The sequence below is a fragment of the Coloeus monedula genome (assembly GCF_965178545.1).
Source record: "Coloeus monedula genome assembly, chromosome: 1".
Taxonomy (NCBI): domain Eukaryota; kingdom Metazoa; phylum Chordata; class Aves; order Passeriformes; family Corvidae; genus Coloeus; species Coloeus monedula.
This window is the reverse complement of record NC_138781.1, coordinates 48,136,237-48,146,289: the sequence shown is the minus strand read 5'-3', so window position 1 is coordinate 48,146,289 and position 10,053 is coordinate 48,136,237.

Sequence of the window (10,053 nt, the reverse complement as noted above, 5' to 3'; positions counted from 1 at the left end):
TCTTCACCAGTGCTGTGCTTCTTGCCTCTTTGATTGTTTATATGCAGCAGTCTTTTTGTCCAGCCTTTACTTTGCCTTGCTAAACAACACTCTTCTAACTGTCCCTCATTAAAAAATCCTTCCAATGTCTTATTTACAAACAGCATGGCATCAGTGCGCAGCGGAATCTAAAACTACAATATCAAATAATACTTTTCTGAAGAAATCTTCAATATTAGACACTCTGGCAAACAAACATCTCTGCACTGTTCTCAGGTAAACATGGGTTGGAGCAGTCTGAGGTCCAGCGTCAGAACTTGCTCACACACCAGGCAGAAAACTGGGACTTACCAGATGGGACTTGTCACTCATTCATAATCTATGAACCAGCCTGTTCAGTGGTAAGAAGGAACAGGCTTTATTTCCTTCAGGAAAAACCAGGTTTAGCTATCACTGGTAAACAACAGAAACATTCCTTTAATGGAGCAGTAGAGAATCAGTGCACGAAAACACCAGAAGACAAAATAGCCAATATGGAGCTCAAAGTCCTTGGCAGAAAATACATAGAATTACCATTAGATCCTTTCTTTCTCGTACTATCTCAAAGGAAGAAAAGTCATGCACAATTTGAGCCCTTTTAATAATACCAAATTACTGCAATTGAAACGTGCTTTCTGCTTTACATGTGAGTCTGTGGGATTTATATGGTGCAGCTCCATCTGTCCTTGGTGCATTTCCAAATGTGGCTTGGTGCATTTCCATTGCTGGTGTCTTTCAAATGACACAGTGTAGCACATGATGCTCAGCCTGGGGGCCGACAGAGTGGGGGCGGCTGCTCTGTTTGTGTACATAATGATGTGCACATAATACTGACATGTGCTAATCATTGTTAAAAAAGAGGAAAATAGTGATGTTTATTCTGTGCAATATATTTCTTGGAAAATATATTTCTCTACAGTTTACTCTGAAAAATGAAATGGAGACTCCTAGGAGTGTATAACTGCTTAAATCAATGCAGTATATATGTGACAAATGTCCTTTCCTTTTGCTCTCTACAGAGCCAATAAATTCTTCATCATTTCAATCCAGATTCATTGAGGTCCTGCTAGAAATAAATTGAATACTTAGTTTCTCATCTTGTCAAGGAGTTATGTCTGTCTTCCAGGAAACCAGTGGACAGTAAATGTATCCCTTTTATCACTCTAAGAAGCCAAAGAAAGTCAGTCATTTTCAAGAATTGTGCTATAGAAATGAGGTTTGTTGTCTGCCTAGTGGTGGGGGTACAGCCCTTAGCAATGGAATTTTCAGTTGGAGTTACATGTTTTTTAAATAAATGACTAAAACTATTTCTACAGCAACTTATGGGGAAAAAGAAATCCACTGATCTTTCGCAATGTGAAGGCATGAAGAAAAAGACGGAAAGAAAAGTATGCCAGGTGAAACCAGCAGAACAATGAGCCACCTCTGCCTGTTTAACAGCTTTATATTTTATGTCAGACTTTTGCATTCAAAAATTATGAATCACGCCCTTCACTGTCTCCTCCCCTCACGTGATATGGTTTAAGATGTCTTCTTGCCAGGCATAAGCTAATGAAAACAATTCTTTCTGTAACAAGAAGTAACACAATACGAAGCACTTTGGGAACAATTTTTGCTGGCTTGCAGTTTTCATGGGAGAACTTGTGCACTGCAGCCAGTCTTTTTTTTTTTTTTTTTTAACATGGCAAGAAGAACGTTTTTACTTTCCCAAATTTTCCTTCAAAAATTGTAATGCATATTGACTGTTTTCAGGGGTGTATTTCCATTTCAGAAGGCTACAGATGTTTGCACTAGCACTTTAATAAGAGTGGAGCACTTTTTAACTAGTAGGCAGAACACATGCCAGAGTGTTTTTATCTCTAGCTTCCTTATAATACCAGTACAATCAGAAATCTAAAATATTGACACTGAAAATGCTAATCCCAGTATAGCTCACTGTGTAGCTCCATTCTGTAATCCTTAGAGAATATTTCCTAAAACTTCCTTTCTGCTGAGAAACTGAATTCACAATTCTGATTCCAAAGGAAAGACGAGCAAGATGCTTCCTTTGATGCACAGAAAAATCCTGTCAATTAGAGAAAATTACTACTTTCCGTCTTCTAATTTCCTTTTATTCGCTGTTTAATAACTCAAAATGAAAGTCGATGCTCACCTATCTTGTCCTTGCAAGCAGATTCAATCTGTAGCATTGTAATACAGTGCATTAGAGTAGTGTAATATTCCTTGGTGTGTAAATTTACTTTCAGGAAGTGTTTTTTGCCAGAAAAAATCCACTCTTCCACTAATCAGCTGGAGAGCTGTCATGATTCTGATAGCCATTTCCCACCTAGTAGTAGGATTGCATGGCAATCCACAGAGAGGAGAAGCAAATGTGTGGCCTAGCACACTGTGCTGTGCATCAGAATTTCTGGACTATAGTCCCGTTAGAATTAATTCTTCCCCATGACTTCAAACAAAGGTGAAAGAACCTTGGGGAAGAGACAAGGAGACAGCCCTTGCAGAGCTTCTTGAAGACATCTCTTTCCCCTGGCCCACCTTCTTTTTTGCCTCCAGTGGATCCTGAAGGATGTGTGGTACAGGTTGGACTCTGTGTCTTCGTTATGTCTAAGTTGAAGTCAGGCTGTAAGAAATTCCCCTCTTCACAGGCCCCTCAGCAGGACCCCTGTAATAAGGGAATCCTGCACTACAGAAGAGCAGTACGAATATAATATCCATCCTTTCAGTGATTCTGAAATGAAGAGCAAATTGTGCTCTCAAATCCTCTTGAATATCCCAGCATGCCAGAGAGCTGGCCTGGAAAAGGCAATTTCACCTCCAAAGAGCGAATAGAAGGGCTGATCCATAGTCTGGCAAAACGCTGCAGTTTGGATTAATCTGTATTTTCTATTACAAATGTTTCATAATCAAAAACATTTTGATGGGCAGCATTTAGGATATGTTCTCTAAGCCAAGTCAAAGGTGATTATACTGCTTTTGTCAGCTCCTATGATAATCACAGAGGCAATTTAGGCTGACATTATCCAGTAAAGGAATATATTTACGTCAGGAACAAGACAGGTTTCATGAGTGAGTAACCCAATGTGTGACATGGATTTAAATTAGCAATGCTCAGACCACAAGTCTCTCTCCTAATAGTCTGAATATAGGAAATTCATAACCAGCTCACCCAGCCTAAAACAATGCAAGACCCCATAGCCGTTACAGTGTAATTTTACCTGGGACTGTGTTTTCCATTACCAAAAGGATTCATTCATTACTCTGCCTTGACAAGTGTATTTGGGGGAAAAATCCTTTGATGTGGACACTTGCTGAGGGAAAATATTACAGAAGCTCTCATATGAAGAGCAACTGAAGGAAAAATCGCACAAAAATCAAAGCTGTAGGGAAAAGCAAAAACATTAGAGGTTAATGGTTGAACTCGATGATCGTAGAGGTCTTTTCCCACCTTAATGATTCTATGATTATGGGGAGAAAGAAGTAAAACAAGATGAGTGAAAAATAGCAAATAACAAGGGATGATAAGAAAGAAACAGAAGAAAAGAAAGAAGATACATTAAAATTGAGAAGTAGTGAAACAAGGAATGAGACAAACATATTTCGTTAACAACAAAGTTGTCAAATGGACTCAGTTTCAGAAAAAGATCTCTGGGTGGTTGAACTCTGCTTTTTTACAAGGTTGTGGGAGTTAAGAAATATTTGCATGTCATGCACTCTCAAAAGATTTATTGTCTTCAGTCAGTATAATATTGCATTTGTATTGCTAAATCACAGAAAGTTTCTCACGACTGTTCATTTAGGTCTCCTAACTGATTTACACAGGAGAAGGAGAATGAGACTTCCTTCTTTTGTCTCAAGGTAAAATACCCCCTTTTCTTTATCCCTATGGTACAGATGTACCATTTGCTGACATAAAAATTCTGAACTGAAGCAAAGGACGTGAGAGTACTTAAGTGCCACGATGTTAATTTAGACCAGGATGTCTCAGTACCTGAGACTTGCTTGCAACTGCAGCATAGTGCAAATGGAGTAATCACATAATCACATCAGCAGTTTCACCAGCCAAATTGTATCACATTTTATATTCTTGAAATAATTTTCTGAACAATGGAAAAATTAGGAGATTCTTGTTAAGAAACCATTTTTCACTAAAAAAAAAAGTGTTCTATCAGCTCTAGCTTTTTTTAAGACTCAATAGGCTATAAGTTTAACAGGTGATAATTTTCTGACCTCTTTCCATCTTATTTTAAATAAATAAATGAAACTACAGGACACACATAAAAATAAATTATTTATAAGGAAGGCCAAGAATGTTACCTACAAAATCACCTGAAAGTTTTTAAAACCAAAATAGGTGCTTCAAATTAAGTGTATCCTATATGCTTTGCTCAATAGGGAAAGATCTAAGGATATGAAGTGGGTTTTACATGAGTTCACGGTAGTTTTTTTCACTTTCTATGTCAGTTCTTTAGAAAAAAACAGCCATAAAGTATCATGAAATCCTTTCTGCAAAAGTAGCATGTTTACACTAGAGGGTGCTACTTGGACAGGATTTTAGGCTGCTCAGTGTCTTGCTTTGGAAATCTCTTTTTCAACATTTGGAAAAAAAATGCATATCTGAAATAAGAAACAGATGTTTCTACTGAAATTTAAATAAAGGTAATTGAAATGATATTTTCCACACACATACTCATGAGGGACACTGGTCCCTTAGCTTCAGTACAAACTACATATATAATTACACTGAGGATGTGTTAGAGATGAGTAAGTATCCTTAATATTTCAATCTGCTTTTGCTTAACAAACTGCTATGACACAGAAAATAGGCTTACTAATGGAATATAAAAATAAGACCATGGCTCTTCGTTAATGAGAGGGACAGAAGCATCTGGTGGAATAAAACCTGAATTAGCAGTCTATAGTACAAACACAGTGTCACTGAATGCCTGGGTGTGATACAACGAAGGGTTGCCTCACCTTACAATAAAGCATGAAAGAAGATGAAGGGCATGGAAATGGCCAAGAGGTTAATTTAAATAATTCTTCTTTCATTCTTCCCGTGGTGATGAGAATTGTGAGAACTCTGAACACGTCTCTCTACATCTCCAGGGCCTTTGGCTGCCTCAAGCCAGAGCCCACATGGAGATGGTGCAGATCTTGGGCCATGGAGAGAGCTGCTGCTCCCTAACAGCTGTTTGCAAGCAGCTTGGTATGGGCAGCTTGTCTTCTTATATGTCTAATCTAAAAATCTCTTGAATTTGGCAGATCTGTAAGAAGGTAAGACAGTGTTTGCCGTGCACTGTCCCCATCTCAGAGATGCTGCAGCTCCAACTCTAGGACTCTACTAACACCATGATAAAGTGGTAGCCAGGGACTCTCCAAAAACAGGCAGAAGATGAAGGTGAATAAAGTCTGAAAATATCTCTGGTTTGGCTTATGCTTCTCCCCAACACTATTAAACCCTATTTCCATTGGCTGAACTTGTCACTGATACCACTTGGAAGGTGTTATTCCTCATGGAGTAAATAAAATATCCTCAGCTGTTTTACAGTCCCATTTAACATCACAAACTATGTGGGAATCTGCAAAGTAAGGCTCAGTAGCAGTGCCAGGCATGTACTTGGAAACTGGAAAAAGAGAGTGAGTTTATACCCTGGGTTCTGCCCCCCACTGAGTCTGTGGTTCTCCTTAAAAACAGAGTTTACCAGAAGACCATCTTCTCCAGATCAGGAAATGTCCCTTCTGGTCTACAAAATCTTCAGATCCTCAGATCCTGTCCTAAGTGTGAGAATCTGGATGTCCCATGAAATGAAATGCTTTGATGAAGAAGTACATCATGACTCTTTCCACAGCTACTGGGTCATTGCCCACTGATGTCAGCTATGAAGGGTCCCCTGCTACCAGCACTGGAGCTCCTGCTGTGGGAGAGTGCTGGGCCCAGCGTGCAGCTGAGAGCTGTCCCCGAAACTCCCTGTACTCACACTTACTACTGCACAACTTGCTTCTTCTAAAAAGCTGCTAAGGCAGTGTTTTGTGGGTTTTGGATATCCCCTTCTCATTTTATAAGTGTTGTATAGCTTGGACTAGCAAAAAATAGGATCAAATAAACAAAGTGGAAGAGGAAAAGATAAGGAAATGAATGGCAATAGAGAGAGGAACATTGTGCTTTTTTCAGGTTGTTTAAGGAAAGAGTGAACTGCTCACCTGATCAGCCAAAAAGGACAATGCATTACTAGGAAAACTGCTTTTCAACTGAAATTATCCCAGCACCACAAAAGAGTTGGCGAACTTCAAAAGGCACAAAGTACAAATGTTTAATACATTGTCATTTTGGTGCCATTTGTGGTTTAACTGCAGCCAGCAACCAAGCCCCATGCAGCTGGTTGCTCACTCCCCACCAGCAGGATCAGGGAGAGAATGAGAAGTGTAAAAGCTAGAAAAACTTGTGGGTTGAGATAAAGGCAGCATAATAGCAAAAGCAAAAGCTGCACACACAAGCAAAGCAAAACAAGGGAATAATTCAGTGCTTCCCATGGGTAGGCAGGTGTTCAGCCATCTCCAGCATCACACCTAAGAGTGACTTGGTAAGACAAACATCCCTCCAAACATCCCCCCATTCCTCCTTCTTCCCCCCACTTTATGCACTCAGCATGATGTCAGGTGGTCTGGAATGTCCCTTTGGTCAGTTTGGGTCACCTGTCCTGGCTGTGTCTCCTCCCAGCCTCCCACACACCCTGAACTTCCTGGCCAGCATGGCAGTAGGAAAAGCAGAAAAGGCCTTGGCTCTGCGTGAGCCCTGCTCAGCAATAACAAAACCTCTCTGTATTATCAACGCTGTGTTCAGCACAAATCCAAAATACAGCCCCACACCAGCCACTGTGAAGAACATTAACTCTACCCCAGCCAAAACCAGCACAGGGGCAAATTGTCTTGTGCTGCCTGTGCTGCCTGATACCTGGTATTTGTGTTGCCACAGCAAGGTACCTCTGATTCATCTGCTGGTGTTTGCAGTTCGGCAGGCAGCTTTTGCTCGGGCTGACTGCCAGTCCTGCCTGCCGCTGCCAAAGGCAACACCCTGCCTTTCTCAGAAGGACCCCTGTAGTGACAAGGCATTGCTGCAGAAGTGGACAGATGGCTAGAGGAGGAAAGGTCAAGAGGGGTGAGTTGGTCCATCAGTCCATACTGAAGGAGGTGCATGCTTTACTGTGACTATTATATTTTTATAGCCCACTTCTCTGCCATAGGAAAGCAGCCTCTTTTTCATTAGTAGGTATAAGTGCATTTGTGAGTATACAATAGATGCCCATATTTCTTTCCTCATATGGTAGCAGACAACAGTCAGCTGCACTCGTAGGTTGACGTCGCAAGGATCTTACGTTGCTTTCACTTCTCTGCCCTTTACTGCAAAGTTTGCCTATGTTTTGTTTGCCCTTGTTGGGTTGAGTGTATGGTCTTGAGCCTCCACAGCATAAAGCGTGAACAAATTCAGTGGATAAATCAATCTGAATACTGGAGCTCTATCAAGTTGTGCATCTTAAAATAGCAGTCCCATTGAATAAGTCTATGAGTAAGCAGCTCCCACAAGCATGTGCTGCATTTGCTGTGTACTAGGAGTGTAGGACCCAGCTGGAATCAGAAGGCAATGTCAGACATTTCTGAAGGAGTTTCTAGAAAGAATACATCTGGAAGGACGGTCAGTTGGAGTCACTTGATCAATGAAATTGTTTGGTCAGGAGATACTCAGCCAGCTAAGAGTCATTAAGCAGGGAGAGAAGGCTGACCTTGCCACTCTGAAGGGCCTGAAGCTGTGCCAAATTATGCGGAGTTAGTTAAGGACTCTCATTCTCAGCTTTCATAGCTCATCAGTGATTCTTTGCTGTCATAGGGAAGTAGCAGAAAGATGGTGTGAATATGAGGGAGGAACCAAATAAAACTGATGTTAAAACAAGTGTGCGTGTGTATATATATATATACACACACATTTAAAATCCAAATGCACATATACACATATATAGTTATATATGCATCTATACATATGCATTTATATATGCATGTATGTGTTGGAATTTTGCAGTGTTAGCTTCTGAGTGATACAGAGATCAATAAAATGTGTCACTGCTCTTCCAGACTGTACACATTGCAGAGCTTATTGGTGCTAATATTCCTATAAAGATACTCCTCTGCATGCAAGACATTGGAGTATTTTTAACTGGATGAATATAAAATTAACTCTGAAGGTATGACCAGGTAAATCTGAAATTATCTCTGGAAGTAATGTTACATTAAAGCTGAAATACAAGATGCGTGTCACCTTCAATTCTGGCTCCTTACAATAGATACAGATCCATTTGGACTGTGAAACTGTGTCATTTAAACTCTATTCCACAGTGTAGCTCATCTAAACATCACAATTTGTCCCTATGTTCCCTCATCTTGCTACAATGTGATCAGTGCCAGCTTCACTGATAGCCTCCAGGAAATTTTTCATGACAGAGTAGCTTTACTTTTTCCCCCGCTGTCCTTCCAGACAGACTTGCAAGCTAAGAAGTCTTTGAGGTCAGAACTGCTAGAGGTACACTATAGATACAGATAGATAGATAGATAGATAGAGATATAGAGATATAAATATAGATAAAAATAATTTTTTATAAATATATGTGTATGTGTAGCATTTTTGTCATGAGATACTCAGTAATGTTTTTCTCAACTGACCTCTCCATGTCACGCTTTTAATCAACAAAAGTGACAAAGTTTGCCCAGAGACAAAGCAGAAAGCAGGGACAGGTGGTCTTTTAGCATCCCTCCTCTGTGCCTTCTGCTGCTATTGCTTTTGGCATCCTCTTGCTACAGCCAGGAGCTAGTATGACCTAAAAAAACCTTCACACCATCCTGCAAAGGAAAAAGGCTAGCAGGGGAAGAAAAAAAAGCAAAGTGGAGGCAGCAGATTCAGGGGTCACTGAGTGCCCAAGCACTCAGGGAAAAAGGACTCTTGGACACCAGGGAGAAGCAGGCAGGAGATGAAAGAGATGGAGAGAAGGCATTCACTGGATGGAGCAAGGAGAGGGGGTAGATGTGTAAAATACATAAAAATATCTGTATAGTTACTGATTTCATTGCTATGGCTTCCAAAGAATAGCATCTCTAGAAGGAGAATCAGGGTCTATGCAGCAAAACCACTGGGAAGTTATGGTAAAATGGTACATTGACTTTATATTTTAGCAGTCGTCTATCATTTCTTCATCAGCTGTGCTGATTATTTGCAGTGCTTGAACCAATTCACTGGTTTTGAGGTTTTTTTCTGTAATTGCCATGTATCACAAGCAAACTCTAACCCATTAGGGATAGCTTTGTCTCTCTAAATTTAAAAGTGATTATTCAGTTCCTGCAATTTGAGATTTGGAGACAAGCCTACAAGTTCCAGATGCTACATTGTTAGCAAAATAGTTTAGAGGCTATTTTAGGTTAAACTTGGACATGTTGACAGAGTATATATCTTCTCGGTTCTTCAAATAATTTAAGTTAAAAGGGACATCAAATTTGTCAGCTAGGTAGAAGTGTGTTTCAGCACTGGCTCCTCATTAGCCGACTGAGAAAAATGACACCTCAGTCTTTTCATAGCTGGTCTTAAGAGTACCTGGTTTTGACTGTTTGTGAGGCAGTAGAAAATAAAATGAAAGTATTTGCTTTAAACCCTTATTTTTGTTTTTTAATTATTGCCTGTGAAGAATGATATGAAGCTCAGTAAAATTTTTCCAGCTAGGACACAGAAAGGGGTTCCCTAAATTATCAACAAGTTGTGATCTGTAGAACTTCCTCCACTGCTACTTGATGATACAGCCAGATCTTATTGGACAGTGCTATGGAGGGAGTCTTTGTGTAGAGACATTGCAGATATGGATTTATTGATGGGAGGGAAGGTGGCAGATATTTAAGATACTCAACTAAAGCAGCACACAACTTCCCTGCTCTCCGCTCCCTGGGAGATCACTACGCTCACATGATCTATGTTAAGCACTATTGTGCTGGTAAGTCACTTTC